At 45.6% G+C, this 19,149-nt stretch overlaps 1 pseudogene; it reads left to right on the top strand.

Annotated features, from left to right (window-relative positions):
- The first annotated feature begins 7,287 nt into the window (after window positions 1–7,287).
- LOC140411395 (leupaxin-like) overlaps window positions 7,288–19,149 on the top strand; it is a 151,235-nt pseudogene continuing 139,373 nt past the window's right edge.

Below are 19,149 nucleotides of genomic sequence, written 5' to 3'. Positions count from 1 at the left end.
ATCTCTCTGGTCACTTGCGGCTCTTTTCATGTCTTTAATCATCGCTTCTTGGGCCTCCAGTCCCTTTTCCGCTTTGTCCAGGGCGCGCCATCTTTGTGCTTGGGCTTCCGCCACCGCGTGTTTTACCGCTGCCTGGATGTCCATTTTCATTTCCGGCCTGTGTTCCCCCAGTGCTTCCGAGAAGAACGCCATCCAGCTACCCCTCTGTGAGAGAGGGATTTGTGTGTGGTTGGTCTGCTCTCGCGCTCCGGTGAGACTTGCCTCGTGCGCTGATCGGCTCATATAATTGTTCCTGCTCCAGGCTCCTTCCACTCCTTGTGTCGGGTCGGCCACGGGACTCTCTTTTTCAGGGCACCTTTTCCCATTCTCTCTCCACCCTTGTTTAATAAGGTGAGGGGGACGATTTGTCTGATTTTCTGGCGAATTTTCGATGAAAAGTATCTATTTTGCAGGTCCGCGGGAGGAGAGCCACCTGACGGATGACAGCACAGCACATCGTCGTCACCGGAAGTGAGTAGAAAGTATCGTGAAGCAGCAATTTCTGGAAGTATTCTGCTTTATTTACACGGACACATAAAACAAACGTAGAACCCGCGTGTGCTGCCAGCCGTCAGCTGCGTCCCTGTCGATCTTCTTCCCTTCGCGTGCCCGGGGCTCCTGGGCTCCACCATGGGCCGGAGGCGCAGCTGGGTAATGTCCAGAAGCCCCATCATCATCTGGCGCTGATATTTGTGGATATTGCTTGCACCATGCAGTGGAAGCGACGCACGTGGAATTCATGCTCTCAGCCACGGTGGTCGTGACCTTAACTATGAAGCGGATATCCCCCATCATGGAGTTCTGCACCAAGTCCTCCATTGCAGATACCATCCTCGCTTTGTTGGAATTGTTGCATGTAGAATAGCAAAGAGAACTTTCCAGAAGACAGCCAGAAAGTGCATCACATAATCAAAGCACGCAGGCAGTTTCTCCTCAGCACATTCAACATCGTCATCATTTTCTCCAGCGCTCGCAGTGACAGTCACAGTTGATGGCACCATCTCCTCGGACAGAGGGTTATTTGACACCTCCAGTTGAGGACTTGCATTCCGTGGTAGGATGCTTCCAACCCTTCCTGAAGCTCGTTACTCTGCCTCTGCCGTTCCATCAGCGCCAGGACAACCGGACCTCGAGCACGTCATTGGCCAAGGGTTCAGCAGTGTCCTGGGATCTAGCATCTCCCCGTCCCCAGTGCCAGATCACTGGGACCTCCCTGATTCCACCTTCTTTGTATCTTCAGTTGTGAGGAGCTCACCAGTGAGTGACCCAGAAGCCTGCCTTCTACTTACGCTCCCCGAGGTCTGGGTATCTGCACTGCTGGACAGTATGGGTGACAGGTGCGATGCTTCTTCAATGCTGGTCTCTGAGATGTCGGGTGCTCGGGTCGTAGTTTCCAGCAGCCACAAGTGTGGTCTGGACCTGTCTGCTGATTGACCTGCAATGGAAGGCTGATGACATTCGTGTGCGACAGGGAACACTGATCGGAGAAAGGTCACTCACGTGAGGTCTCATGATGGATGGATGTGTTGAGGTTCTTATTTGGCCCCGAACTCACCTCAGCAGTCTTGCTCCTCGCCAGAAAGCTCATTCTTCATGGAAAGCTGATACGGGGGCGGCATGGTGACACAGTGGTGAGCACTGCTGCCTCGCAGCTCCACGATCCCGCGATCGATTCCGGCCTTGGGTAACTGTGCGGTTTGCACGTTGTCCTCGTGTCTGCGTGGGGTTCCTTTGGATGCTTTGGTTGCCTCCCACAATCCAAAGGTGTGCAGGTTAGGTGGAATGGCCATGATGTGCACTCTAGGTGAGGCCACGCTGTTACCCGGATCTAGCGGGTGGGATCGTCTTTAGGAAGGCCGGTGCAGACTATTGGGCCGATTGGCCTCCTTCTGCACCGTAGGACTTCTATGGATTTGGGCTTAGGGTCATGAGTTCCTGCATCATTCTGGCCGGCTGTGCTCACTCACGCCTGTTGTACTCGAGTTTGTCCTGGAATGAAACAGATGGGAAGAATCTAGAAGGGAGTCATGCCAGATGGAGATAAAATGTGGCATGCTTGGGAGGTGTGTGGGAGTAAACCTTTGAGGAACACTTGAACTACTGAGGGGCGGGGGGAATTAAAGGGGTGGGAGACGGCCCATGACGAGTTTTATGACCCTGCCAGGTGAGTGCACGTGAAATCACTGTGGAGGTGTAGGGGCTGTGTTAGGAGGTGCTGTGGGTGCACAGGGAGTCAGAATTACCCAAGCGGCAGGTAGAAGGTTGATCATCTTTCGACACTGCAGTATGTGATGTTTTGGAGTGAGCAGCCGCTCACAGTCGCGAACACAGCCAGCATGCGGATTGGTCACTTTTTCGAATGGACGCCTACCCCGTCATAACGTGGTGCTGTTTTCAAGGTAGCCACCAGCCCGACTGGAAATTGAATAAGTGCTGGGAGGCATTTAAACGAAGTTCCCCAGAGATTACAGAGTTCAAGTTACTTGAGTCACGTGGAAAAATGTCGAAGGGACCAAAAGGTGAAGTAATCAGTGGTAAGCGTAGCTGCTTAGAAATACAAAAAAGCACGAAAAGACAAAACTCAGGAGAGGTTACGGTAGTCCCAATCCCACAAAATATGACACAGTGTGTGGAAAGGCTCAGTCAACCAAGGTCCACTACACGAAGAAAACAAAAAGGGACGGTCAATAGAGAATTAAAGGTGCTATATTTAAATGTGCGCAGTGTACGTAAAAAGGTAGATGAGCTTGTGGCCCAGATTGTGACTGGCAGGTATGATGTGGTAAGCATCACAGAGCCGTGGTTGCAGGGGGTTCAGGACTGTTGTTCAAACATCCAGGGATTCACAACCTATCGAAAAGACAGAGAGGTGGGCAGGGGGGTAGGGGTTGCCTTGTTAATTAGGAATGAAATTAAATCAATAGCACTAAACGACATAGGGTCAGATTATGTGGAGTCTGTGTGGGTAGAGTTGAGGAACCAGAAAGTCAAAAAAACCATAATGGGAGTTATGTACAGGCCTCCTAACAGTGGTCAGGACCGGGGGCACAAAATGCACCAGGAAATAGAAAGTGCATGTCAGAAAGGCAAGTTCACAGTCATCATGGGGGACTTCGATATGCAGGTGGACTGGGTAAATAATGCTGCCAGTGGTCCCAAGGAAAGGGAATTCATTGAATTGAAAGTGATTAAGGGTTATGGTGTTCGGGCGGAAAAGTGGAGCTGAGTCCACAAATGATCAGCCATGATCTCATTGAATGGCGGAGCAGGCTCGAGATGCCAAATGGCCTACTCCTGCTCCTAGTTCTTATGTTCTTATGAATGTTTACAGGAGGGATTTTTGGAACAGCTTGTGATGGAGCCCACGAGGGAACAGACCATTCTGGACTTAGTGTTATGTAATGAGCCAGACGTGATTAAAGATCTTAAAGTAAGGGAACACTTAGGAGGCAGTGATCATAATATGGTAGAATTCATTCTCCAATTTGAAAGAAAGAATGTAGAATCAGATGTAAAGGTGTTACAGTTAAATAAATGTAACTACAGGGGCATGAGGGAGGAACTGACGGAAATCCACTGGGTAGCAGAGCCTAGTGGGAAAGACAGTAGAACAGCAATGGCAGGAGTTTCTGGGAGTAATTGAGGACACAGTACAGAGGTTCATCCCAAAGAAAATAAAGGTTATCAGAGGGGGGATTAGGCAGCCATGACTGACAAAGGAAGTTAGGGAATGCATCAAAGCAAAAGAGAAAGCCTATAATGTGGCAAAGAGAAGTGGGAAGTCAGAAGATTGGGAAGTCTACAAAAACAAACAGAGGATAACAAAGAGAGAAATAAGGAAAGGGAGGATCAAATATGAAGATAGGCTAGCCAGTAACATTAGGAACGATCGTACAAGTTTCTTTAAATACATAAAAAACAAACGGGAGGCAAAAGTAGACATTGGGCTGCTCCAAAATGACGCTCGTAATCTAATGATGGGAGACAAGGAAATAGCTGAGGATCTAAATAAGAACTTTGCGTCAGTCTTCACAGTAGAAGAAATGAGTAATATCCCAACAATTCAGTAGAGTCAGGGGGCAGAGTTGAATATGGTAGCCATCACAAAGGAGAAAGTGCGAGAGTAACTAAGAGGTCTAAAAATTGATAAGTCTCCAGGCCCAGATGGGCTACATCCTGGAGTTCCAAATGAGATAGCTGAAGAAATAGAGGAGGCGTTAGTTATGATCTTTCAAAAGTCACTGGAGTCAGGGAAAGTCCCAGAGGATTGGAAAATCGCTGTTGTAACCCCCCTGTTCAAGAAGGGAACAAGGAAAAAGATGGAAAATTATAGGCCAATTAGCCTAACCTCGGTTGTTGGCAAGATTCTAGAATCCATTGTTTCGGATGAGATTTCTAAATTCTTGGAAGTGCAGGGTCGGATTAGGACAAGTCAGCATGGATTTAGTAAGAAGAGGTCGTGCCTGTCAAACCTGTTAGAGTTCTTTGAAGAGATAACAAATAAGTTAGACCAAGGAGAGCCAATGGATGGTATCTATCTTGACTTCCAAAAGGCCTTTTATAATGTGCCTCACGGGAGACTGCTGAGTAAAATAAGGGCCCATGGTATTCGAGGCAAGGTACTGACATGGATTGACGATTGGCTGTCAGGCAGAAGGCAGAGAGTTGGGATAAAAGGTTATTTTTCGGAATGGCAACCGGTGACGAGTGGTGTCCCGCAGGGTTCAGTGTTGGGGCCACAGCTGTTCTCTTTATATATTAACGATCTGGATGATGGGACTGGGGGCATTCTGGCTCAGTGTGCCGATGATACAAAGATAGGTGGAGGGGCAGTTAGTATGGAGTTGGTGGGGAGGCTGCAGAAAGATTTAGACAGGTTAGGAGAGTGGTCCAAGAAATGGCTGATGAAATTCAACGTTGGCAAGTGCGAGGTCTTGCACTTTGGAAAAAAGAATAGAGGCATGGACTATTTTCTAAACGGTGGCAACATTCATAATGCTGAAGTGCAAGGGATTTGGGAGTCCTAGTCCAGGATTCTCTAAAGGTAAACTTGCAGGTTGAGTCCGTAATTAAGAAAGCAAATGCAATGTTGTCATTTAGCTGAAGAGGCTTGGAATATAAAAGCAGGGATGTACTTCTGTAGCTATATAAAGCATTAGTTAGGACCCATTTAGAATACTGTGAGCAACTTTGGGCCCCACACCTCAGGAAGGACAGACTGGCACTGGAGCGGGTCCAGCGGAGATTCACACGGATGATCCCAGGAATGGTAGGCCTAACATACGATGAACGTCTGAGGATCCTGGGATTATATTCATTGGAGTTTAGTTGGCTGAGGGGAGATCTAATAGAAACTTACAAGGTAATGAATGGCTCAGACAGGGTGGATGTAGGGAAGTTGTTTCCATTAGCAGGGGAGATTAGGACCCGGGGGCACAACCCTAGAATAAAAGGGAGTCACTTTAGAACAGAGATGAGGAAAATCGTCTTCTGCCAGAGAGTGGTGGGTCTGTGGAATTCATTGCCACAGAGGGCGGTGGAGGCCGGGACGTTGAGTGTATTTAAGACAGAAGTTGATAAATTATTGATTTCTCGAGGAATTAAGGGCTATGGAGAGAGAGCGGGTAAATGGAGTTCAAATCAGCCATGATTGAATGGTGGAGTGGACTGGATGGGCCGAATGGCCTTACTTCCGCTCCTATGTCTTATGGTCTTATGTCTTATGGTCTAATAGACAGTATTTTGTTATCGGAAGTATCGCTTTGAAAACATTCCACCAATAAGAACTAGGAGCAGGAGTAGGCCATCTGGCCCCTCGAGCCTGCTCCGCCATTCAATAAGTTCATGGATGATCTTTTGTGGACTCAGCCCCACTTTCCGGCCCGAACACAATAACCATTAATCCCTTATATTCTTCAAAACACTATCTATCTTTATCTTAAAAACATTTAATGAAGAAGCCTCAAATGCTTCACTGGGCAGGGAATTCCATAGATTCATAACCCTGTGGGTTAAGACGTTCCTCCTAAACTCAGTCCTAAATCTACTTCCCCTTATTTTCAGATTATGCTCCCTAGTTCTGCTTTCACCCGCCAGTAGAAACAACCTGTCCGCATCTATCCTATCTATTCGCTTCATAATTTTATATGTTTCTATAAGATCCCCCCCACAGTCTTCTAAATTCCAACGAGTACAGTCCCAGTCTACTAACCTCTCCTCGTAATCTAACCCCTTCAGCTCTGGGATTAACCTAGCGAACCTCCTCTGCACACCCTCCTGCGCCAGTACGTCCTTTCTCAGGTAAGAAGACCAAAACTGAACACCATACTCCAAGATGTGGAGATGCCGGCGTTGGACTGGGGTGAGCACAGTAAGAAGTCTTACAACGCCAGCTTAAAGTCCAACAGATTTGTTTCGAATCACAAGCTTTCGGAGCGCTGCTCCTTCCTCAGGCATTCACGTGAGGGAGGAGCAGCGCTCGGAAAGCTAGTGATTCGAAACAAATCTGTTGGACTTTAACCTGGTGTTGTCAGGCTTCTTACCATACTCCAATGCTGCGGATAGTACGGGAATTCTGAAATGAAGCATAGAATGTTGGAGGTACGCAACAAGATAGACAGCACAGGGTAGGCAGGAGATCAGGGCAGAAGGGTCACCAACCTTCCCTTCAAGAAAGGTTCCAAATTGGTGACGCTTGAAAATAGGTCGATAGGAATACAAACCACATCAGACAGTAAGATAAAAGGAATTAACGGTTTTAGGTCTGATGAAAGGCCACAGACAAGAAAGGATACATCTTTTTTTGCAGAGACTGACTGAGTGGACGTATATTTACAACATTCCTGCCTTGTCTTCAGTATCAAAAAAGAAGCAATGTGTCGTTTGGTGTGCCGGCCGATCTAATTTCCCCTTCAATCCATGCTTAAAACGTATAATAAATACATCCGTGTCTTTTCTCTGTTCGATTTCCATTGATTTTTCCACCTAAATTGATCCCTATTCTGAGGGAGAATATTTGATTGTCTGTTGATTTTTTATTAATCTGTTCCCTCACTCCCGTTTACAGGGCCTGGTAAAATGGCACCCGTACATGCTGTGTTAAGTAGTAACAAAGATGAATGTTTCCATGTGGGTCACCGTAACTTTCTTCTTTTCCCTTTCTTTCACGCAGCGAACATTATGACCATCGCGATTCTCTCCAGAGGAAAATGTGGCCTCTCCAAATGTATCTCTGTCTATATGGTAGCTATGGCCGTAGCAGATCTACTGGTCATGATCTTTGACGTAATTGTGACTTTGATATTTAGTTATCACTTTCCATACTCCTTTCTGTCGTACACTGCCGCCTGTAAAGTCATTCTGTACAGAAATTTTGTCAACTTGGATATGTCGGTGTGGTTCACAGTCTCATTTACATTTGACCGATATGTTTCTATCTGTTGCCAGGAATTTAAAGATAAATATTGCACTGAGAGAATTGCAACTACGATTGTACTCACAGCCTCCACCTTGGCCTGTTTAAAGGGTGTACCTATGTTCTTTTCATACGAAGCTGAACGGGTAATTGACAATGTGTATTGGGGCTGCCGGACAACAGAAGCTGTTTATATATTACCCGCGTGGACAGTGTACAGTTGGATGCAGTCTACGTCCGTTGTATTGCTTCCATTTTCTCTCATGGCACTGTTCAATTCTTTAACCGTCAGACGTATTTTATTGGCCAATAGAACACGCAGGGGGCTCCGGGGTAAGGGCAGTGAGAGTCAGAGTGACCCAGAGTTGAAGAATCGAAGGAAATCCATCGTTTTACTCTTCACCGTGTCAGGCAGTTTTATACTTTTGTGGTTAACAGCTGTTGGAAGTTTTGCTGCCACCAGAATGGCAAACAGCGTTTACTATCAAGGAGATTACTCCAACCCCGCATATATCGCGACTGAGGCGGGATATCTGCTTTTGTATTTGAGTTCCTGCACAAACACCTGTATTTACGCAGTGACTCAGAGGAAATTCAGAGACCAACTGTATAATATGCTGAGATCTCCTTGGACACTATTTCTCGAATTGTTTCAAGATAAGAAACAATGTGAGCCCAATCAAAGATTTTGATTTTTCTCGTTACGGAAGCAATATTTTAGGTTTATTTATGTGTAATAATGACCAAAATGTTCAGAATCTGACAACGGGAGCTGTTCGAAATGAATCATGTTGAATAAAGCTGATGAAGGCAAATGCAATTGCAGGTTTCCCCACAGCACATCACTATGTGCAGAGGCCTTGTACGGCAATTAGAACTGGTACAAGCCAGCTCATTAAGCGAGAGAGTTCCGTCAATGCACATTTCTACCACCTGTCCAGAAATTGGATACTGTCACATCCAAAACGAAGATTATTAGATTAAGGAATCAATCTCAGCATTGTGTGTGAAAGGGGTTCTGCCTCCAAGGGTTTCTCATTCAGAAGATGGATAAAAATCAGCAATAAAATGAGCCTTGGCATTTGCTTGACACATTGGCGTCAGAGGATCACATTGGCCAGAGTTGCATTTAAGAAACTTAATTGAGGCAAATACTTGAGAGGAATGGAGTCGAGGCAAGAGTTGGCTGACCAACAAAGTAAGCATATATGGTGGGCAAAAGTTGCGTCAATGAGGAGAATAAGATCCTTTATGGTATACTTGCCTTTATTAGCCTGGGCATAAGATTCAAGAGGAGGGACGTTATGATGGAACTGTATAAAACCCTCGTAAGACCACAAGTAGAGTACTTTGTACAGGTCTGGTCGCCACATTATTTGAAGGAAGTGAATGCACTGGAGAGTGTGCAGAGGCGATTGGGCAGCATGTTGCATGGGCAAGGGCGCTTCAGCAATGGAAGAGGCTGAGATTGTTTTCCTTAGAACAGAGAAGGCTGAGGGGGAATCTCACAGTGATATACAGAATAAGGAAAGACATAGATAGCGTATATAGGAAGGAACCTATCCTCTTGGTAGAGGGTCAATGGCTGGGGGAAGGGATTTAGAGGGGATTTGAAAAACAACCTTTTCACCCAGTGGGTGGTGGGAATCTGAAACTCACTGCCTGAGAGGGTGGTAGAGCCGGCAACTCTCAGAACATTTATGAAGCAATATGATGAGCGCTTGAAACGCCATAGCATACAAGATCAAAGGCTAAGTGCTGGAACTGATCGGTGCTTCATGGCCGGCACTGACGCGATGGGCCCAAGGACCTCTTTAAATGTCTCTAATCTGAGCGCATAAACTGTAAAAAGAACAACTGCTAAAACACTTAATGGGAATCAGAATGTGCAATGTTGAGAATTACTGATAATCACACAAACGTGGGAAATGATAAAGAGATGCCTGAGAAGTATTTCCGTCAGGCAAGAATGGTAGAATGCTGGGCTAATAATCCAACGTTCTGGAATAAGGGTACATTAGTGTTATTTCGCGTCACATCATCGTAACTGTCAACTTTAAATTCAATTAATTACTATATGTGGACTAAATAAATATTCGTAAAAATGAACATAAAAAGATAGAGCATATAGAAAGTGGACTGCGAGTGGTTTCTGCCATCTAAAATGACCATTGCTGATCTTCTGCCTAAATCCTCTGTCTGAATGCTAAGTAAATGAGTAAAGAAGGGAGAAATACCGAACCAGCAAAAAAAAAATCAAGTGACAGAAAATAAAATGGAGGCAGAGGTTATCGTAAACGTTTGTCCAAAATTAATATGGATTCTCGAAGAGCGTTAAATGCCGAGTCCAAAGTAGGTGCTGTTCCTTCAGTTAGCCTTGACCTTCACTGCGGCAGTTGGATTGATAAACAGGTCAGAGTGCGAGCAGGAAAAAGGATTATCAAGGATAGCCATGCTTCACGTCTCTGTCCACCACTTTATTTGCTTCCTAATTAAGTAACTTGCAGTTAAATGGCTACTGTAGCTCATCCAGGCACATCTTCGATTGTATCACTTCACCAGTGACTATCCCGTTCGCACCCACCCTGTGATTTCCCAACTGGAATATTTAAGTTTCAAGGATGTCAGCTCTCATTGCTCCACACTCCAATGGGTGTAGGCATTGCCCGCTCACCATTTCCCCTGGAATAAATCGAGTGAATCGTCTCTGACCTACTTCAAATGCAATTATACCTTTCTTAAGTCAGGAATCCAAAATTATACACAATACTCGAGATGCACCACACCAGAATCGCGGACAGCTGCAGCAAGTCAACTACTCCAATACTCAAATCCCCATTCAATACACTGCAACTTTCAAATTGCCTTCCTAATCACTTGCGATACCTGCATGCAAATCTTTTCAGATTCATGTACCAGAACACTCGGGTCCGTTTGTACTGCCGAGTTCTGCAATCTCTCTCAGCTTAAAACAATATGATGCTCTTCTATTTTCCCTTTCAAAGTCGACTCGTTCATGTTTTCCCCTTACATAAACTAAATCTCAAAGTCTTGCCCAGACACTCAGCCTACCCCTTTCCAGGACTCTGTGACCCCTGGACAACTTGCTTTCCTGTCTACCCGAGTGTCATCATCAGATTTAGCAACCGTACATTCTGTCTTGTCATCCAACTTGTTGAGGCCGCAGAACTGATTCCCCCACATTGGTACCCACACTGAAAATGACCTAGCTATCACGACTTCCTGCCTCCTGTTATACATTCATTTCTCTATTAATTCCAGTAGCATCACCCGCCCCAACAACATTAGTCCTTAACTTAAGCAGAACCTTTGATGTTGAACCTTAGCTAAGGAAATCCAAATAAACTGCATCAATGGGTACTCCTTTATCGGCCTCCCTGATTGCATTCCCAAACTTTCTCAGTTAAAGTGTACAATTATGATTCTCCATGCCATTGCAGCATTTACAGAATTCAGGGGATTGTGGAAGGATGGCAATGTCTGCAGCCATTTTTAAAGACATTCGAGACAGATGTTTCGGACCAGGGGACTTGTCAAATTACCCAAACACAAATGGCATTTTACTAAACCATGCTGAATCTGTCTGATTTTACTTTGATTTTATAAACGTCCTATTACTACCTCCTTAATGAGAAAGATCCTATCGTTTTCAGATTTAGACGCAGATTTATGTCACGTGTACCGTGGTACAATGAAAAGTGTTGTTCTGCGTACACTCAAGGCAGATTGCTCCATACATGAAAAATATAGAGGGCTGGATTCTCCGTTTCTGAGACTAAGTGTTGACGCCAACAGAGAATCCGTGGACTTTAACGACAGAAACATTTTTTCTAGTCCTGGCAAAATCCTCACATATCCGCCCCCACTCTCTCTCGTGCAATTACATTATTTTTGTAACAATGTCACCAGAACTGTACACAGTGCCCAAGTTGTGGCCTGACTAATGATTAATCTCCCTGCTCGAATATACTCTCCCTTGGCTCATAAACCCAATCATTATGTATGCCTTCACAGCCACCTGCTCCACCGATCCCGCTATGTTCATGGGTCCGTGGACATTCACTCCAAGGTCTTTCATTTCTTCCACCCATCCAGTGTTCTTCCATTAATTGTGTATTCTTTTGCCTTTTTGACCTCCCGGAATCCATCACCTCACACTCCTGGGAGTCAGACTGCATTTACCCCTTTTCCGACCCCTGAAAGGTATGCTGACAGCTTGCTGAATTCCACAGTTATTCACCTCACTATCAACAATGCAGCCAATACTACTGCCATGTGAAAATATATTGATCTTCCCCACAATATTTATGTCTGGATCTCAGAGAGATCTAGGTGTACAGGTCCACAGGTCACTGAAAGGGGCAACATAGGTGGAGAAGGTAGTCAAGAATGCATACGACCTGCTTGCCTTCATTGGCCACGGCATTGAGGATAAGAATTGGCAAATCATGTTGCAGATGTATAGAACATTAGTTAGGCCACACTTGGAATATGGTGTTCAATTCTGCTCGCCACACTACCAGAAGGCGTGGAGGCTATGGAGAGGGTGCGAAGAGATGTAGCAGGATGTTGCCTGTTATGGAGGGCATTAGCTATGAGGAGCGGTTGAAAAAACTTGGTTTGTTCTCACTGGAACGACAGAGGTTGAGGGGCGACCTGATACAGGTCCACAAAATTATGAGGGAGCATACACAGAGAGGTCAATTACTAGGGGGGAATAGGCTTAAGGTGCGAGGGGCAAGGTTTAGAGGAGATGTACGAGGAAAGTGTTTTACACAGAGGGTAGTGGGTGCCTGGAAATCGCTGCTGGAGGAGGTGGTCAAAGCAGGGACAATGGGGACGTTTAAGGGGCATCTTGACAAATGCATGAATAGGATGGGAATAGAGGGATACGGAACCCGGAAGTGTAGAAGAGTTTAGTTTAGACTGGCAGCATTGTCGGCACAGGCTTGAAGGGCCGAAAGGCCTTTTCCTGTGCTGTACTTTTCTTTGTTCTTTGTTAATATGTACTACGTAAATTAGGGAGCCTAGTACCAAGTCATGCGGAAACCCACTGGTAGCAAATCTCCAGTCACAAATACCCAGATCAGCAGTTCCCTGACTTCCCTGCTAGCGATTCAATTTGGTACGGTGCTTCCCACATTCCCCTGGATCCCATGAGATTTTTTAACCCAGTTTACCACGTGGGGCCTTGTAGAAATGTCTTGCAAAAATCCATGTAGACCACATCAACTGCACTGCCCCCATCCTTTTAGACTTCCTCAAAAAATGCAATCACGTTTGTCAGTAATGGCATTCCCTCAGTGAATCCACGCTGGTTATCGTGATTAATCTGTGCCTTTGTAAGTCACATTCCATCCTCTTTGATATAATTGATGCCATCAAAAGTGCCCAGAGACGAGATTAGACTGACTGGCTGTAACTATTCGGGCTATAATCTCGCTTCCTTTATAAATAAAGGAGCAACAGAAACCAATCTCAAATCCTCGAGCACCACACATGTGTCCAGTTAGGTTGAGAAAATGATCGTCATACATTGCTGGCTTGCTTTTCTTTCCTGTGGCACATTTCTTTTGGACCTGGTGATTTATTCACTTTCAAGGACACGACTCCCGTGATTAACTCCTCCCCTCCTAGGTTTATGATTCCTAATATTTCACACTCCTCCCATTTAACTACAATCTCTGCATTGTTCCCCTCTTTTTTGAACAGATGCGAAGTATTCATGAAACCATACCAACATGCTCGACATATAGATCATCATTTTGGTATTTTGTGTGCCCTGCTATTTCCTTGGTTATACCCTTGCACGTGATGTACTGAACTCACATATTTGGGTTTACATTGACTTTGCTTTCCAATCTTATTTCATGCCTTCCTCTTTGTTTCCTAATTTCTTTTTCATTTCACCCCTTTTCTTTCTGTGCAACTTCCGGCTTTTGGTTCTACCCTGCCCTGCCACCCCCTTGACAAACACAAGGCTCTAGAATTGGCTGCACCATCCTTTTACCTTGCAGGTACATATTTTACTTTGAACCGTTTGATTATCCGCCCCCCCCCCCCCCCCCCGCCCCCCCGACCCCCAACCCCGGACACACACTACTCCGACACTGATTTTCTTTCCAGGCTATTTTTGCTCAGTCACTGCTCGGCAAAGTGAATTTGATTCTGCCCCAGTTAAAACTTGAACTCTACATTTGTCCTTTTCCAGACGTATGTTAACACTTACTTAATTATGATCACTGCTCCGAAAATGCTCTTCCACAACTTCCCCTTGCTCAGCTTTACTTCCGAAAGCCACACCGTCCCAAAAGCACGAGCAAGGAACACAGAGTTGGCTATGTTCAAGTCCATATAGATACCAGAACTGGAACCAAATGTACCAACTTCCTAGAGGCATCCCTGCTGCAGAAACCTTACCCTACAAATTAACTGTGATAACTTCCGATGCCCATAGTCAATCGGGAGATGCCTGATGTGTCTGATCTTCTGTTTGCTAATTTTCTACCTAACTCCCTATATTATGCTGTCGCTATCTTTGGCCGTTTCAAAATCAGAACAGTGGGTCTAATGAGTTTTGACTGCGTTCTGGAACATAATATCCATTGTTTCAGATAGTGAACTTTCAATAAAAAAATGGAAGCAAAAGTATAATGATAACCATTGAAAATTGTTGTAAAAAAGCATTTGTTTCACTCATGCCCTTTAGGGATGGAAATGTTCCATCGTTACGTGGTCTGGACTGCATCTGATCCCGGATCTGCAGCCGTGTGGTGGACTCTGAAATGGCATCTGAGATGGCCGAGGAAGCCACTCAAGGGCAATTGGGGATGGGTAACAATGCTGGTCGAGTCAGCGACGCCCACATCCCATGAATTAGTAATAAAAACAATATCCAGCTAACTACCGCCCCCCCCCCCCCCCCTACCTGATGAAGTACAGTGACCGAACCTCTGCCTCCGTCTCAGTAGTTCTGAGTGGTAGACACTTGCTGCCTTTTTAGTTGCCATTGACATCCCGGCACCGGCCAGCTCCACCTTAGCGTGCTGCAACACAACATCTCCCCTGTCGCCTTTAATGCTTTGCAATTAATTTCTTAACTATTGTTTTAAATACATTTTCTTCAATATCTCGAATCCTGTTTCTGCTGATATTCTTCATCTTTCAAGTAATGTTATACTTATATCAACTGGAACTCCATCGTTTGGATAAGACAAACGTAGAGACTTGTCACTAATTAGTAATCTACCGGCTTTCCTGCGATGTTGAGAATCACATTGTCTTTCAGAAGGCGGGCTCTGAACTCTCAATCTGACCACTGTCTATAACCCCAATTCTGTTCTTGCTTTCTCCTTCCGTTCACGCCACGAACTCGAGTCTTGTTCTGTGCCCTGCTCTGTTTTCACTCCTTTCAAACGCTTATCCAGTATCAGACAAGTACCGTATATCCTTCCTTCAAAATGGAAACCAGTATTGTTCAGGACAATACTGGCGTATTCTCACTAAGCCCTTCCCAATTGTAGCAAGTCTTCCTTCTTATTCCAACCCCATTCCCTTGTAAGGGAGGAGAACGTGTTACCTGTCTTCCTAATGGATTGATCTACGTTTAAGTTAATTTATTAATGAAATGGTCCTTGAGCGAGGTTCTTTCCCATCTTAACTGAACTAAGAAGGCCAGAATTATTTTCTCTTCCACGATTACCTTAGACAAGGTTGGGGTCCTACGAGCACTTGGATTTCTGTCATTTCTCTGGTCTGGGCACAACTGCAGTTTTCGAAGTACATGTGTTGCAATATAGGTTAGATGGCTTTGGTTTGGATGGTGTTGCTCTGTTTCTCTGGTTATGAATATGGCAGCCAATATGGTCGCCTTCCTTAATCCTAATTACGTTTGCTTTAGAGTCGCCAGATATCTTTCGATACCGCCACAAGGTTCGAACCCGAATACTGATCAAAGAACCGATACACCAGTTAGTTAGTTCAAAGTCAATACTATTTATTTACATACAGAGCAATATCTACTCATGCACAAAATACTACAGACTAAACTATCTCTAACGCTAACGCCTATACTTAGCTTCAGGTGCCCACTTAGTCAGAGGAACAATGGCCGTTGTTCGGATCTGAGGCTGCTGAGGTCGAAGTGGTAAAGGAGAACAACTAAGGTCGTCTGTCTGGTAGCGTTCGTTGACCTTGGACATACTTGCTTCTGGTGTAGCTGGTGAAAGGGTCTCTCCGCTTTGACAGCCGATTCCAAGAGCACGATTCTCTCCTGGGGCCTTCTTCTTATACCTGAAAGGGCTTCGCGCACTTTTGGGCGGGCATTGAACTTGACCCCAATCAATTGGGCCGGATCTTGATCACTCGTATTGAACTTGACCAATAAAGGGGTGGGTGCCCTGATGGCTGGGTGTGTCCTAGGTGGCGGTTGGCCTGGCTTTGTTTGTGCTTTCTGTTTGGGGAACTGGCGCCGCGAGGTCTGGAGCCAGATTGGTTACTTGAGTATCTCCCCTTTGTTCCCGGAGATGGGCCATCAATATGTTAATAGACCTACAGTTTCAGTCTCGTCTGGGAACTGCGGTCCCAATACACAAGCAGGCTCTGTGCCTGCTTGTTTTCTTAGCATTGTCGATAGTTCCATGCAGTCTTTGCAAACATCCATTTTGTATTCTGGAAGTGGCCATCCCTGATGGCTACACATCCTCCTTGTGATCCTCAAAGCAAAGCGTGAAGGATCAAATTACTGCATTGTCTTATTTCTCCTCCTAAGTCGGGCACCCAAAAGCACTGACAGGCTCTACGCTTCTCTGTCCTATGAATTGAAGCTTTACCTAAATTCCTTCATGTACATACATCATTATAAAATTCTACGGGGCGCAATGACACTCAGGCATTCATTACAAAAATAAAAAACTGGAACCTCTAACTGTCCTTAACTAAACTATCATCAATCAATCAAAATAATTGTCAACATTTTAAACTGTACAATAGCAGCAACACAGGTCTCTCTGGCTTGGCAGTCAAGCACCGAGTTTTACATTTCTTTATTAGAGCGAAACAAACACACAAAAAAAGGATGTACTTTCAGTGAATTAAAGGGGTTAGGGGGTTTGGTGAAGAACGAAAATAGGGGATCTGAAGGTGTATACCGGGGTGCGGGAGGCTTTCCTCTGCCATTTCCTGAATCTAAGGGTTTGAACGACACTGCAGAGTATCGTAAGTACGAATTGTGATTCTACAACGTAGGACAGGGAATACCAAGTTATGAACCTGTCACTCCAGGTCGGTGTATCAGTAAATATCTCGGGATACAGTGTATGACAGGGGTGGGAAACATTTACGGCCTGTGTGGTTGGGGTCAGGGGGGAAGCGTCCACTCGCAACTGGAGGGATCCCGCTCAGATCCAACTGTTGGGCATGATGGTTGTCTTCACCTTTTCTTCTTTCTTTCTTCCTCTTGAGGCTTCTGGAGTTCTATGGACACAAGCATAATTTCTGTTATTATCTTGTTTGAGATCTCGTACATCTGCCTGTCTGTCCTTTATTGCCAATTACCCATTATAATCGGTCACCATCTGTGACTCCCTAATTTTCTTTTTTTTTTCCAAAGCAAATATCTGGGACAAGACATCTGAGAATAATCCTGACTTAGTGCGAGCCGCCTCGCAGACTGTGCGATCTACCATCCCAGTGTTTGATGAAGTAAATAGCACTTGGAAGCAGCCTAAGGGTCGCCATAAACAAAGAAAATAGTTTTGAACAAAAATTGCCAAATGGGGTGCGTATGGGACGCAGCGGGTTAGAATGGGTGGAATCCCCGTGTAGGACGGTGATCAGTGCCGTATGTGCTCCACCGGAGCGTAGCTGACCAGATGGGGGTCCTCAGGCAGGGCGAGGAGCAGTGCCGTTTCTCCACTGCCCGAGCGACCGACAAGAACGGTAAGAATTTGTGGTCGTCGTGGGGGAATGCATTTGTGTTAACTTCTACGTTCAAAGCTGAAGAGCTTGTCTGCGGACAAACTAGTTCCTCTAACAGCCATTTGGCGTCAGAAGGGTAGTTCTGACTGCATCAAGATGGGGAATGGGGCCATGAAAAACCTTAAATGAACGAACAACACTTAACATTCACAATAACAAACAAACATACATAACAAACATGGTGTAGTTTCCATCAGAAAGGCCACCGTAACTTTCCATTGGTTCCTTTTTGCCATCATCTGGACACCTCATTGCTCAATAGCGAACAGAGTCGCAAAGGGGTTCATTTGGTGGGAGTCAGACTCAATGTCATCATCTTCTCCCGGCTGCCAAACTCTTGACTGGAGTAGGTGCGTTAAAGCTGCTGAGGGCAGCTCATCATTCCGGATGAGCCTGAACGAATTGTCTCGGTGCCAGAATTTTGTATCGAAGTTGGAGCTGCTAGGGGTTAATCCATAGTCGCCGGGCGGTGAGTCTGGGTCAGGGATTTAATGTACGTTATCTCGAAGGGGTCGCTGGAATCATGTTCAGAATCGCTTGGAGTGGGGCCTGGTGCAGGGGTATAATCGTAGCGTGGTGTGCTGGGGCTGTCGTTATCGCTATCGCTGTTGCTGTCACTGCAGGTTGAAGTAAGGGAGAGACGGAGTCGTGCCTCTGGGGTTGGAGTCAAAGTAATGTCTGAAGATGGGCTGGACAGGTTGCGGGAGGGTAGGAATGCGACGTTTGTGGGCGGGGCGTGCTCATCTGCTGCTGCAAGCGAGATGTGGTGTGAATGGTTGTTTTTACGAGCCATAAGCCTTAAGCTGGTTTATGTGGAACCACGCAGACTTGCCATTCGATAGGCGATTTTATATACAGAGGGGCTGACTTTATCAGAGATGGAGTACAGTCCGGCAAATTTGGGGGAATGGAATGAACTGGGGTTGTATAGGGATAGCATAACTTACTGCCCTACTACAAACTTGGAGGCGTGTACTGTTTTATCAAAGCAAGCTTTGCTTTGCTTCTTGCGGGTTCCAAGCCTGACGGCTGCTGCAAGCTGGGCTGCGTTCACATTTTCAATAACCTGTTGTACTGTTTTCTGACGTGTGAGGGTGGTGAGTGCGGGGCTGGCCAAATACTGTCCTAATAAATATTCTGTCCCATTCATGGGGCGTCCGGTCATGAGTGTGTGGTGGGTGTATCCTGTGGACGTGGAGACTGTGTTTCGAATGAACATGAATGCAAATGGGAGATCTTGTCCCAGGTGCTGTTTTGTTGATGCACCATTTTTCTGAGGGTCGCTTTTAAAGTTCTGTTCATCCTTTCTACTATGCCGCTTGATTGGGGGTTTTATGCAAAATGGAACTCTTGTTTTATGCCGAAACCTATAAGGTCGTTTTTCATCACTCAACCTGTAAAATGGGAGCCTTGAATCGGACTCCATGCTGCGTGGGAGTCCCCATCTTGTAAAAATGTTCTGAGTGAGGATTTTAGCTGTGGTTTTGGCAGTGCTGGTTCTGGATGGAAACGCTTTCACTCATTTTGTGAAGGTGTCGATGACCACCAACACGTACTTGAAACCATTCCTGCAGGGAATAGTCGATTAGCAAATTCGTCCAGGGGCGTGTGTGACTTAGCTGAGCTTTTCTTGCATATCTGTCCGGATTGTTCTGGGCACAGATTAAGTAATTCTCGATGTAATGTGCAACACTGGC

This window comes from Scyliorhinus torazame, chromosome 4, assembly GCF_047496885.1.
Source record: "Scyliorhinus torazame isolate Kashiwa2021f chromosome 4, sScyTor2.1, whole genome shotgun sequence".
Lineage (NCBI taxonomy): Eukaryota > Metazoa > Chordata > Chondrichthyes > Carcharhiniformes > Scyliorhinidae > Scyliorhinus > Scyliorhinus torazame.
The sequence above is the reverse complement of the archived record's forward strand: the minus strand, read 5'-3'. Positions and strand labels throughout refer to the sequence as shown.